Source organism: Agelaius tricolor, unplaced genomic scaffold (assembly GCF_023055355.1).
Source record: "Agelaius tricolor isolate 1412-34295 unplaced genomic scaffold, bAgeTri1.0.p SCAF_4, whole genome shotgun sequence".
Classification (NCBI taxonomy): Eukaryota; Metazoa; Chordata; class Aves; order Passeriformes; family Icteridae; genus Agelaius; species Agelaius tricolor.
This window is the reverse complement of record NW_027269264.1, coordinates 43609127-43624060: the sequence shown is the minus strand read 5'-3', so window position 1 is coordinate 43624060 and position 14934 is coordinate 43609127.

Here is a 14934-nt window from a genome sequence, read left to right as displayed (position 1 = left end):
AATATTTATATTATTGTGATTTTGTAGATGTTGTCATTCCAATAAAAGGAAAAGAGAAAGCAGTAAAGCTTTTTGGATAGGTTGACAACAAGCTCATTCATTAAACAAAACCTACACAGAATTGGGCCATTCAGAGAGATGGTTTTACATCTTGGAAAGCAGAATTTTATTATTAGTTAGCATATAGTGTTCAAAATGATCTATAGCCACAATTTGCATTATACTGAGTGGCTTGGATAATTTTGATTTCTTGAACAACGAAAAAAACTCCGAAAAGAAAACCAAAGGATAATGGATGTTTTTCTTAAAGTGAAGAAGAGGGAATATGCCCTAAGCATTCATCCCTTCTTGCCTTAATCCTATGGTTCACAAAGAAGGAAGGCAAAAGAAAAAAGCTGGAATAATTATTAGCTATATGGATAAATGTTATTTTTTTCATCTAATATTATGTCTACAGTACTTGCGATTTATAGATAATTCCATGCAGCATCAAAAGAAGCTAAAATAATTATTTGGTCAGCTCTAGTTAAGCAATTGTTCATGGTGCTGGGTATTGTGAGGACAGTGATATATTAGTTCCAGGAATTAAGTCTTAAAGCAAAACTGCAGTCAGCCACTGTGCAAGCTGTTTGAAGGTGCACGGGATTTTTATTCAAAATCACTGCATGAGCCTTTCTGGTGCAGATTTCATGTTTTTATCCAAATTAGAGGGAAGGTCAGTGCTCAGTCTTTGCCACCAGAGGTCTTCAAAGAACATATTACAGATTTTTTTTAATGGCTGAAGATGAGAGGTGTATCATACAGTCACTGCTGACAGAAGTAGTTGGAAATAATTTACTCAAGTACTTCAAGTCATTTTTTTGTCTGAGACAGAATCTGTGCCTGTCAAGAGTTGCTGCTGGAAAATTGAAACAGCTCTGCTTGCTTTTCATCTCTGACTGGATGAGTCGTTTTCTACTCTCCTGCTTGATATTACAGAGATTTTAATAGTGATGAGTTAACAAGACCTGATTATCTCTTGAACACATGTAACCAGAATGGATATTTTGGCAAGAAAAATTTTGTATTCCCTCAGTTGGTTACTGAGGGATGCTGTGGACAGCAGTGAGGGGACAGGACAGAGGTAAAGGAGGTTCTCCCAGGCCAGACCTTCCTGCAGCACTCACAGTGCAGAGCCCAGCTCTCAGAGGAGATTTTTCTGGCTTTGATCTGGAGCCCCCTCTCTGGGCTAGGATGCATAGCCTGGTATTTTGGATCTGCCTTTTTGAATACTGTGGGGCAAACATATATCTCATGCACCCTTTATACCTTTCCTCCATGCTTAAGGAAGGGAAAACATTTCTGGCAAAGTAATTAATTTTCAAAACTAGGTTCTTCCATTTCCATTAGCTTTGTATTAGCATGTGGTGATCTTTTACAGTACAATGATGCAAAAAAGATACAATTGTGTTTGATATGAAATAAATTCCCAGTGATACTGCAGGTCTTTTAAGCTCATCTGAATAAAGTCAATATTTCAGTTGAAAGAAAGTGTTTGCTCATGTAAAGATGTGGCTATAACTCGTAAGTAATTCCTTTTTTTCATAAATGAAGACTCAGATTCTGGTTCTTTTTTTCATTTTTAATGAATGAAAAAGCAACAGGGAAGGAACAAGGGAATGTTATGATTCTGCTTTCCATTTTTGGTCTTTGTGCTGAAAATGGTCATTATTTTGTCTGTGAATATGATAGGGTATCACTGAGAGTTTATTAGAGTAAGAAGGAAAAAAAAAGGATGGAGCCTTGATGCTGCTTTGCTTGGTGATGAGGATATCCTGAAAAAGAGGACAGTTGCTGTTCCCTTTCTTGGATGTGGTGTGGTGTGATAGCCTTTTGTAATTTAGTTGTCTTCATTACTTAAGGCAAAGGCTTGCTTGTGGTATTGGCCTTACGTTTCCTATCCTTTCGTACTGGAAGAGCTCATCGTAGATAGAAACTGACCTGGATTGCTCTGGCCTGAACTCAGATCACGTAGGACTGTTAATTGTTTAATAGTGATGAGGAAGGTGAGTACCCAATTTTCAGGACTGAAGAGACTGATTAACACAGACAATGTAACAGAGGGATCTCCTTGTGGCCTTCATCTTTGTAAGTAACACCGTCCCACACCTCTCCTAATTGTTTCACTCCCGGCTAGTGTAGATGACTTCAAGTCATCTGGGCTCAGATTCCAGGCTCCAGTTTAGTTACAGATGAGAACAACCTCTTTACCTCTCTCCCAAGTCTCTGCTTGACTCCTTTTAAAGCCAAATAAATGCCACTTTGTAGCAGTGGGTCCTGCAAGGGAGGAACTTCTAGGGAAGAAATGCAGGCTGGACAATAAACTTCCCTTATGTGGCTGTCTTCAGCCAGCATTCCCTCTGCACCCTAAGGAATGTTAGAGATGTCTGGGCACAGGGCACAGCTGTCCCTGTTCCCATTAGGGCTCTTCATTTTGATTTTGCTGGAGAAATGCTGTTCTGAGCCAGCACTTCTGAATATCATTGGCTTCATGTGAGGCTGTCATGCCATCACAGGGCAGCAGTTCTACTGTCTGATTTTTGGAATTTGGGAACTTTTATATGTCACTTACATGGGTTGCTACTACTGTAATGAAAGCCTTAGAGGAAGCATCAGCTTCAGCTATAGAGCTGGCACATTTTGGAGTTGGATGTAGTCCTTGATAAAGAGAAAAGTCAAGCAAGCTGTCATACTGTAGCTGAAATTTTTAGGTATATTTTTCAATGTAAGTTTGGGGAGGGTTCCTCACAGCCCAGGCTGTTCATGAAAATACTGTCTGTGTATTTTATCCCATCGATGATGGGATAAAACACTTAATTTAGTACTGTAAACTGAGAGCTTTAAAATGTGTGGTACCCACAGATATTTATTTTTTAAAAGAAAAAGCAAGAAAAAAATTGTGCTTGACGTAGTGAACAGTTAACAGCTTTAATAGAACATACCGAACAGTTAATAGAACTAAGTAGTAAGTAAGTCGTTCTATGAACTACTTAGTACTACTAAGTAATACTAAATAGTTCATAGAACATACCAAAAAGTAATAAGAACATATGAAGAGTAAGGCCATTCCTTAGGTTGCTCAGCCCAGCAAAACCCAAGTCTGTCTCTGATAAGGTAAACAAAATCTCAGATCCACAAATACCAGAACCACAATGTGCAAATGTGTCTTCTGAGCAAATCTACAGAGTCTGTCCTTAAAAGACTTATTGGTAACAGTCAAAACCCAACATTTTCCCTATGACAGATATTTTTAGACAGCTGTGACAGCTAAGAGTTCTCTGAAAGCCTCAAAATTTACAACGGCTTTTAATTGTATGTGACTGGCATTCTGTAAGTAAAATATTCATTTTTCTTGCCTGAACTAATACTGCTGAAAACAATCTGGCTCCTGGTGTCTTTTTTGGTGATGATTTTTATATAGACAGCAGCAAAACCAGTAAGTAAATGAGATGCTAAAATTTGGATAATAAAATTCCAAAAACTATTCGCATCTGTATAGAAAAATAATAAATTAAAAAGAAAGCTACAGAGTGTCATGTTTTCAATGTATCTGACTTGATAGTAACTCTTAACACAACTTTATGATCATGTAGTTAAAAATAAGACACACAAAGCCAGTGAATATTTCAAAAAGCTTAGGCTGAAGCAGGTCCCATCTTTCTTTCTGTTCTTGGCTCTGAAAGAGTAAGCTACCTGGTGAAGGAAATTAGAAAGAGCAGGAGTAAAATGAGACTTGTGTATAGTGAAGCTAAGTTTAGCCCTAAAAATGAACCCAAATCGAGTATTTTGCATGTGGGATTTTTGTTTGTTGTTTGAGGGGTTTTTTTTGTTTGTTTTTGGGGGTTGTTTGCATGTTTGTTACGGGGGGTTGTTTGTTTGTTTGTGTGGGGTGGATTTTTGTTTGTTTGTTTTTGTTTGGTTGGTTTGGTTTGGTTTAATTTTGGTTTGCTGGGGGGTTTTTAAAATTTTTTTTTCCTCCTAGCTACATGCAAAGACAGCAACATAAAAACAGGCAGTGTATTGGGAAGCAAGGATGGGCCATGACTAAATACACTCTAGACAGGAAAATTTATTGAATATCTGTTTTTGCAAAAATGAAAGCAAATGTTAGGGTGAAGGTGGACAAGTAAAGGACACAAAGCAGGGCATGAATTTTACCTATGTGTGAGGGAAAGAGGGGTTTGAGGGGCTGAGGAGAAGAAGGGAACCTGATTAGCTCCATCGCAAAAAAGTAAGGGATATTGGGTTGTTTCCAGCAGCACTATTGTTGTTTAGGACCCCAACATCCAGATTAAAGTAAAGGGTAGAGAAGTGATTCAGGTATTTTACTTAGTTGTTATAATATTTCAATAGTTTTTGATAAAAATATTGCAGAAGATAAGAATGAATACAAAGAGATCATAACTGATTCCATTTTCTCTTTACCAAAAGGCAGGTTACTTTTCACTTAATGCTTTTAAGCTTGAAATGGTTCACTGAAAACAAGAAGCTTGCCTACATTTCATTCAGTGATTGACATAGTAACAGTTACGATATTAATTGCGCTAGAGAAGGAGGAGGTTAGTGAGGAACTGTAAGAAGGAGGCTTAGGTTAACATTGTTAAAAATGAGCCTTGGGTGTTGATAAGATCTCTGAAACGGATGTGTGCTGATAGCATCTCTGAAATGGATGTTTGGTGTGAAAGACTCAATTTTTCTCTTTCTCTTATGGTCAGTCATTAATGATTAGCATTGAAGGGCAGAAGAATTCTAAGGATTTTTTTAGACAAAACTGGGAAAAATCATTAGAGAAACCAGTATCTGACATGGGAAATACTTAGTGTATTTGAATACTGAAGTTCCAGAAATAAGATAAATATTGTTAATGTAGCTTGCAACATTTCACACATAGTTGATGCCATAAACTGAGGGCTCATAACTATAAAGGAAAACAGTCCCATGGGAAATATTTAGTGTATTTGAATACTAAAGTTCCAGAAATAAGATAAATATCATTAATGTAGTTGCAACATTTCACACATAGTTGATGCCATAAACTGGGGGATCATAACTATAAAGGAAAACAATCCCATCTGTTTGTCAATCACATACTGACTGTAAATCAGCAGTTGCCTGTTGCTTTTGTAGGGAGAAAACAACATCAAAAAAAGCATGTAAGTGCAAAACACGTAGCATGATGCCTTTGCATATACTTAAAGGGAGAGTATTAGAGATTATTAACAGCAGTGCCCAAGCCACTGATAGTACTTTGGAAGACTGCTGTTGAGTCACCTGTATTTGCAAAGCATCATCTCAGCCTGGGACAAGTGCAGGAGAAACTGAAGGATTTTGTTTAAACTGTCAAAACAAAGGCAAATAGTTACACTGCACAAATTACAGAAAAGGTTGAAAGCTTTTACACTTGAAAAAGCATTCTGGAACTGGAAATAAAAATTATGTGCTTTCCCCAGATTAGTCAAGAATTCAAAATGTTTTCCAAATTTCATATAGATGGTACTGTTGTTTTGTCTGTGTTCACTAGGCTTGTGCTTCTTACCAGCACAGCCAGTGAATTCAAGTAATAAAGATGGCTTTCAGACAGGAATTGAGAATTAGGTTATTACAGAATACTGTTACTTTTAGCTGTCTCTGTCATTTAAGCACAGAAGTATAGTTCCTACTTGAGCTGACTGGACATAATACTAAATATACAAATTAAAGATGTAGCTTAAAGCAGCATGACTTTTAACAGATTAACATTGCTATATTATATGGCTGAGCTATAACAAGTATTCCTCCTCAATTTAATGCTAATATAATTTGCTTCTGTGCCTTTCACCCCAAAATGTGTCCATGTTTTTGGTCAGTGACCATTCAGCATTTTCTAAGGTGAAAGTCTAGTGGTGCAGTACTGTTAGGTCTACAGGACAGCAGAAGTGAATTTCCCCAAGCTGCATGTATTGACCAGAGAGACAAAAGCCAGGAAATGGAATTGGCAGCATCATAATTGAATGAGGGAACAGCCTCAATTTCTCAGTGACTAATAGTGGCATAACAGCTGCTAATTTGTTAAGGTTGTACGTGAAATGACCTTATTTATATAAGCGTGGTTTTTAGGAAATTTTTATGGAACAGAAATATGGAAATTGGAAATGTGTCATTAAATAATAGCTAAAATTTGGCATAGTCAAAGTATTATTATTTGAGAGGCAATAAAGTACTCTGTAGTCTTACAATCAAATAGCAAGCATGAGTATATATGGACATGCTTGAGCTGTAGAAATTTCTGAAAGACACTAAAATAAATCGAAATGTTTTAGTAATCCTTTCTTCTGAAAGTGCAAGTCCTTTCCAGGGCTTTGTATAATTGTTATATTTATCTTTCTAATATTCATCTTTAATGCCACTTCCAAGCACACCTCAGATATATACATATATATATATATATATAATTAAATTAATTCTTATCTAATTCTTATCCTGTTTATTCAGCCAACTTCTTTTGACATGGATAATCCTGTCATTTTCCTATACCATTCCACTTTTTCATTTTATGATAAATCTATATTATTTCTGTTCTCTTAGTTTCCCCTTAATCCTCTGAGAAATGCTTAAGAATCTCCTTTATCATGTCTTCTTCCATATTTGAATTCTTTCACATGTATCCATGGGTCCTGCTTTCCCTCTCTTCTCCCTTCTTATTTTTAATGTTTGAATGATATAAAGCACTGTGAAAGCTTTTGCTAGCTTCTCTTTGCAGGCAACTCCCAAGCTTACCTCTTCACCCCATTCTGTCTCTCTCAATTTAGCTTCACATTTCAGCCTGTCTTCCCGGGTGTGCTGTTCTCAGTTCAAACCCAATATTCTGAAAGTGAACTATCTTTGGAGGTTTTTTTTAGATTATCAGTGTTGCTCAGTTCTTCATCTTAGCTGGTAGTTTAGTTATTTCTTTGGTGATTTAGATTGTGGCATGTGTCCTTTTTCAGCTGCATTTGTGCTGACTTGAAGAAATTACTGTTATCTGTTCCCAAACCACCTCTTTGCTGAAAGCATTTGTCTTTCCCACATCCAGTGTCTCAGGACTTTTAGAACAAATCATTTAGTCCCAGTCAGAATGAACCAGGATATTTTTAAAAGTGAATTTCAAGTTTATTTTGATGGAACTGTGTTGAGGAAAAATCACATGAATGTTTCCTGTTGATGCTAGGCTGGTCTTTAGCACCTTTCGGAGGTCAGTGCCAGGCAAGCATGGGAATGTTAACTGTAGCTAGTAGCAATCTCTATGTTAAACTGCATCAGCATCATATGAGGATAAAGTTTTTCTTTTATTTCTTTTCTTCACTCTTAGGATAAGATATGTGTAATGGCTTCAATTTTATTTATGAAGAAATTTAAGTCTAAATTTCTTTTAAGAGGAGGAAATAGAAAAAGAGAGACACAAATGGAATCCACAATCTGGAATAAGGAACTGAAAGAGAGGATTCAAAGCTTTCCTAACCTAGACAACAGGGAACTCTCCAGAAAGGGAGAGTCCTGAAGATATCAGAAAGCTCTTTGTTTTACACTCCAGGACCACACTTCTCTCTCTGTTTGCTTGCAACACAGGATTTTCTTTTGAAGCTAGATGTGTAAGATTTGTCTGTGCAAGAAGTTGAATGTGGGAGCTGATCTCTTTCAAACTGTTGTAAAAACCTGGCAATCTGTTCTGTGTATTTCACAGCTCGGTAGCTGAAGAGCTCTCCCATGTATGAGGGTCCTACGCTCAATTCTCCTCTGATTTAAGAGATTCAGGCCCCCATTTCTTGTTTTGTCCTGACCAGCAGATGGAATGTGTTTTATTCTTAAACTATGTTATGGATAGAGAAATACATCTTTGCTTGGGCCAATAATGAACTGCTTGGGGACTTGGGCAAGCAGTGCACTTCATGCTCCATCTATTGGTTGTTTTAACCCTTCCTTTAGAAGGCCAAGAAGGAATGTATCCAGTTTTTTCTCTCTTCATGACTGCTCTAGCCACTGGACTGTTTAAAGGCTAAGAGAGTATGTGAGATGAGGAAGAAGGGCTGAGGCAACATCAGCTGCATGTGTCTGTTGTCTCTGTTGTGAGCTTTGAGAGAGCGCTGTCCAATTCACAAAGAATTTCTTCACTGACAGGGTGATTAAGGAATGGAGCAGGCTGGCCAGGGAAGTGGTGGGGTTGCCATCCCTGGAGATACTCAAGAAACACCTGGCATGGCACTTAGTGCCATGGTCTAGCTGGCAAGGTGCTTTTCAGTGAAAGGTTGGACTTGATGGTCTTGGAGGTCTTATCCAACCTAAATAAGTCTGTGATTCTGAGATTCAGAACAGAGGGAGAGAGGTGAGTTGCACACCTGTGTATATTCAGAAGACATTTAGATATGCAGGGTACTCCACAAAAACAGTGGTTAATTTTAAGCATTGTAAGAACTATATATAATTTGAGCATGGGTGAGCCTGTCTGTACCAGACTGCACCAGATCAAGGAAAACAAGTCTAAAGAATACATTCTGTGATATTGCATGGTAAGGGAAGCCTGGGGAAGAGTGTAAGAATGTACAGTCACACGTGTTTTCATCAAGCCAGTGACGAGTGTCTTTGTAATTAATCATCTTTATTGTGTTATTCCTCAATAAATTTGTCCAGTTGGGGTTTTCTTTAGAGACACTGAAAATTTATAGTGTCCACAGCGTGCTGTGGAAAGGATTTTCCCCATTAGTTTCCCACTGTGTGGAAACCACCTTGCCATACTTGTTTTGAACTTGTCCTCTGCTGTTTCCAGCTGATGCTTACTGGAGCCTGCGAGAGGGTTCACCCCACTACCATATAATCTACCATGTTCTCCATAAATGCCTGTGCCATTGACTGAGATAACCTAAACCTTTTTTTGTCAAACCGGGCTGTTATATTTGGGAACAAGCAATGCCAGTACATTGACAAGATTTGCTGAAAGTTAAGTGAAATGTTGCTGTAAAGTAAAAAAATGCTCATCTTCCTTCCAGTATGCCCTTATGCTTATGCTGTTGGTATGTTTCCATCGCACATCTGCAGCTCTATATCTGTAACAGCTAATTCTTTCTGAGACAGAGAGAGTAGAACTTCATACATTTTTCCACATGGAAACACAAAATCAGTTTATATATAACATTATTTTAAGAGCAGAAATGCAACTAGTTTTCATATCCCGTTTCATCTCACATTTTCCAGAGAGTGGACAGTTTTTATGGCTTGCAGGTCTGAATCAAAAGAGATTCAAAGAGGGATTTGGTGGTCCATTAACATTGCTTCATGAAAAGATGTTCATTGCTAGAACCCTCAAGCCATTATGTTTCCCTTCACTTGAATCTATGTGGTTTTTTACTCTTCTGCACAGCTGGGTAGTATATTGCTGGATAGTATATGATTTTGATGGCCAAAGGTAGTCTAGACCATCTGTTACACATTTAGTTCTCTGAGCCTTGGTATGTGAGCAGCTGGCTTTTCCTATTTGTCTCATGTTTTCAATGATTTTTTAAAATTTTTATTCTGTCTGTGTTACAGCCATCAAGAGCCCTCTGCTTACCATGGCTCTTTAATAGCACAAGCAGGGCGAACAGCTCAACTTACACTAAAATTAACAGTAGCTAAAATACTCAAAGAAAGGAGTAGGAGTTCAAATATTTTAATTCTGAAAATGGGGAAATACTTTCCATATGCTTTAAGGACTGAAAATTTTTCTTAATTGTTGATTGAAGTAAGAAGATATTGGTAAAAAGTTACTTATAATTAACATTTAATTAATGGAGTTTTCACTTTAACCAATACTCACATGATATCTAAAGGATGTAATCTAACTCTGGAAATGTCCGGTGCAATTATCTTCACCATTATAGGTGATAATTATCTATAAAATGATGTTTTGCAACCTTGGATTTGTGTGCCTAAAGTTTTGTTCTGTGTCTAGCAGTTGTAGCTGTCTCTAACTGTAGATTAAACTCTTTCCAGCAGAGGGTGATGGTACATTTATGCTCAGGCAGCTGATTACAGTAACTTGAGAACTGGGCTGTTTTTGTACTGAAGAGGAAGGATATGGACATGCATGCATTCAGTTAAATGCATTCCTGGATCCTGGCCTGAATGGATCCAACGCAAAACATTGCCTAGGATCATGGGATTTTATTACTGATTCAGATATTAAAAAAGTAGATCTGTGAACACCACAACTAAAGAAGGTTTTCATGTGGTGTCCATCCATTCATTGACTTCTTAACTGAATTATAGTATGATTCTCTGTTGAACTTATATTTATCTACTAATTTCTCTTCAAGGGCAGTCCCCATCAGTCATATGTGTGTCGCTGGTTTTGACTGAAGCAGTAGATCGAAAAAAAAATTTTTTTAATGTATGTCCATATTTCTGCTTTTTACAAAGATTACAAGGCCTTAACTAGTCTTGAGACCTCATTGCCTCTATAAAGTTCAGGCAGAACTGTCAAAAGATTGCATGTCTCATGTGGGAAGGACGGGAACTGGAATCACAGAAAGGAAAAGACATGATATTAAGTCTTGTTTACACAGGGAAAAAAGCTATTGAAAGATAAATGTACCTAAAAATTATGGGTATTTAATCATCATTAATACCAGCATAAGGTACATTATTTAGTAAGTGCTCTGAGACATCTGAATAAAAGATCTGTGCAGAAATACTGCAAAGGTTGACTGAATGAGAATCTGGCATGGGTTATAAAAACAAATCACAAAAAATCCACTGGTCTACACAAACATAAAAAGCAAAAGACCTATAAATGTGAAAAAATGTGTATCTGCTTTTCATCATAGTGAGGCTATTGATTTCATTGTCATTTACTGTCATTCATTAGTTCCAGTGATTTCATCATTAAAACCCTGTCTGTTTGTGAATGGCCCCAGATATTAGTACTCATGTTGCAAATCTGAAATTGATCTAGACTTTTGTGTGTGGTAGAGTCAGTAGTTCAACAAATATTAGCTGCTTAGATCTTCAATACCTCAATGTATTAACAGAAAAATAGACTTGAAGATACCTTTAACCAGAAAAAGGTCAAGCTAATCCTGAGAATAACACATTTCTGCATGTCCTTTCAGATCTAAAAATTTATAAAAAATACTAAATATTTTTTCACTCACTTGAAGTATTTTCTGGTGTTTTTGTTTGATTGTGGTATCTATGTCTTTAAGTAAGTGTACATCTGACAATGTACACAATCTAATGTTTGAAGTAGAGAAATTCTCTTTTTTGCACACTGTTTAGATGAAAATCTTTTTCAGACTTCTTAGGTAAAGAAGACTGAGTTCTGGAACAGCATCTCCTTGCAGAAAAACATGTATTTTCTCCTGTGTGAAAGGAAATTGAAATCCAGAATAGAGTGCATTTGGGAGAAATCTGTAATTGTGGTATGATGTTAATGTAGCAGTAGAATGAAATAGTCACTGCTTTCTGCCGTGTATAAACAATAGCAAAAATTTCCAACATTTTTGCATACGTACTTACAGAAGAAGAGGTGAAAAGAGGCTAGGCTAGACCTAACTTTTACAACAGTTGTCTGCTGGTTGATTCTGTCCTTCAGCAAGTCTCACTTGCAAATAAGTAGCTGGAAGGAATTGCAGTAGCAGATGCTGCTGTTTCTTCACTTTTTTTTGCGCTGCTAACAACCTCATGGCATATGTAGTAATCTTGATGTTTCTAATGAAATTATTTTGGATAAATTATTATTTCATACTATTACATCTGTTTAAGCACCTCACAATCTTTTAGTAGAGAGCTCCTGGAACTCATCATATATTATTGTAATGGTTGTCTTCCTTAGTCTTCTGGTTACAGGGGAAAGAAATCTAATTATTTATGGCCCAAATCTTGAAATAGTTAACCCAGTGCTTATATTTATGCTGTGTGGCTACAGGGCCAATACATATACATATGTGTATATGTGCTTATTTGGGTTACATTATTAGATTAACCCTCAATTTTACAAAATGAAAACTTGTGTTTGCAGACACTGAATATCTTATAAACCTACTGAAATTCTGTGGCTGTCTCCATTACAACAGAGGACCAGAATTCCCTGTGGAATCTCATATTCCCTGTTGGGCCATACAAAACTCATGTGCTGATTGAGACATGCTCAGGGTCAGCACTCCCCTGCAGGCTGCAAAAGTGGGGTTTTTTTCTTGAAAGGATTGCTTTACCTGAATATTTTGACTTGATTTGAGAGTGTCTGACTTTTTACCAAACAAAGTTTTCTTTCATATATATTTTAGTCACTGTTGCTTTCATTGAACAGAAGGCTAGATTATTATATTTTTAGTATTGAAAAAAAAAAACAAACAAGGGTATATAGGTCTCAGGAAACAGAGACTCAACAGTCAACAAAATCTAAAGAAATTACTTTTCTAGATCCATAGAAGAAAATGTTTGATTTACATGCCTACTATCAGGAAATTGCTACAGGTTTGGGTTTTTTTGTTTTGTTTTGTTTTGTTTGGTTGGTTTTTTGTTTTGTTGTTGTTGTTGTTTGAGTTTTTTTGGTTTTTGGTTTTTTTGCCTAGGTTCATTTAAGTGGTCTCAATTTTCCAGGTGTCTGAAAAGTCTGTGAGATGGGAAAATTGGAAGACATTCTCAGCCACATAAACCACAAAATGTGTTTTACAGTCATAATGCTGTGCATTGTTAAAAAACAACATAAAAAAGCCAAAAGCAAAAATGCAAAGAAAAGCCAAAATCCAAAGAAAGACATCCCCAGCTCTACAGGCCCACCTTTTAATAGTGTTTTGGAGATGTTATGAGGCCTTTTCTGACTGCTTATCTCTGACTGCTTATCTCCAAGTGCATCATAAATACATAAATCATATGTATTTATGATACACTTGGACTTTTTAAAGTACTTTAGCTGTGCACAACATGCAGTAAAGCTTTTCAGTGAATCCTTTCATGGGAGACATATTGTTACTTTGCTCAGTATCTGACTATCTATTCCTCTACTTCCTTCTTTGTTTTAGTGGCACACCCTTGTAATTAGTTTGAGGCAACCATAAGATTGCTTTAATGGTGAAAGCACTGGGCCGTCCTTCCTATCCTAGAAATACTTTTAATATCACAACAATATTGTTTGATTTGGTTTTCTGTGTAAAGGGAAAAAATGGGAAGGAATTCTGGGCAGTTCTTGCTAATTGTCATGTATGTGTGCTAAGAAGATTTTATCTATGCTGTGCTAAGAAATACTTTAAAATTTTATTACTTAATACTTAAAAAGTTTTGTAAAATATGTTGAAAATACCAAAAGCGCATTTAGAATTTAAATGTGAAGGCATAAATAAATAAAATAAATGACTGATCTAAAAAATATTTTAGCAAGCAGAATACATGGCATTTGGTAAACTTCACAGAAAAAAACATACAAGAAAAGTATAATCTGACTTAAATTTGTAATACATTGTAATACCCCTAATACAGAGGGGTTATATGGAGTGTACTCCATAGACTTGAATGTTTTCAAATGGTACAGTTCATATCAAAACCATTTTTTCTTGTGAGCAACTTCTGAGAGAGTCTCTCCTTTAAATTCAGGCCCCTCAGGTAAACAAACCCATATATGCATATCACTGTTTACTTTGAAAACTGTTGCTTTTCATGAAAGCACCTTTCTGCATTCTTTGGGTACAATAACTTAGCAGTTTGTAATCACTTGCAGTTGAAGAGATGTGAAGGAATAGAGGTACCTGAGCTGGCTTTGACCTGTGGTACATCAGCAGTGTGAGCAGGACAGGAGCTTGGCAGGGCGGCAGAGTTCAGCTGGGAAGTAAAACAAACATCCAAGCTGTCAGTTTGCACTGAGCTCCAGCTTGCCATTGCAAGCTACAGTGATATTTGAACACTATAATTTAAAGTAAACAAAATATGCCCCTAGTGGGCTGCACTGTAACCTCTTTGATGGTGAAAGACATCAGAATAAAGGAACTTTTTATTTTGCAGGTGCAGGAGATGAAATGAATCAGCAGTGGCAGTGCACTTTGCGTTCCCCTTGGAAAGAGTGTTGTCTTACAAACTGCATTTTTGGGAACAGGCCTTTTCCATCTGAATATTTTTTTATTTGACTGAACTTTGAAATTGTATTATTTTATATGAAAATCTGCAGGGGGAGTGGAAGGAGGGCAGGAAGAAAGGGGGAAGGCGGTGTCAGCCATCCAGGAATCCTGTGTGAGATTCTGCTGAAAGTGCTGGTGTGAGAAGTTTTTGTGGATAAAGGTTATTAATGCCTCTTTACTCAAACTCTTTAACAGCCCATGTTCTAAATCTTTAATTCTGTTTTGCAGCATATATTTTGCATTGAAATACAACATGCTGGGAAAGAATCATAGGCCCAGGAAACAGCCTGAGAAAATGGTGCCTGGCTGCCTGAGCTGATTCTCTTGCTGCCTGAGATGAGCTTTTTCTTTAGAAACTTTTACTGCTTAACTCCAGCAGTCACCACAACTAGGTTACAGTCGTGCAAAAGGAAGGACACTTGGAAAACGAGGAGCTGGAGAGACTCAGAAAATGGAAATAGGGCAGTTCATTAAATTAAATATATCTTATGAGAAGCTCATTTTAAAGTTTGTGAAGAGAGGGAAAGAAGATTGGAATTGCAATGGGAATGTCTATTGGGGTCAAGAACAGTTACCCTCTCTCAGATGCAGAAGGAACTGTGGGTCCCCCAGTCTGACTGATAGACCTCACTGGCCATAGTTTGGGGAATGTTGTGATGAAGGCCATGGTTGTAGAAAAAGAGGACATGCTAATGACCTCAAAAATATTTTTTAAAATTATATGTAGCCTCATTAAATATCTTCAGCATATTTAAAATTTACATAAATTTCTTAATCTCCATTGTTCAGGTAATACTAA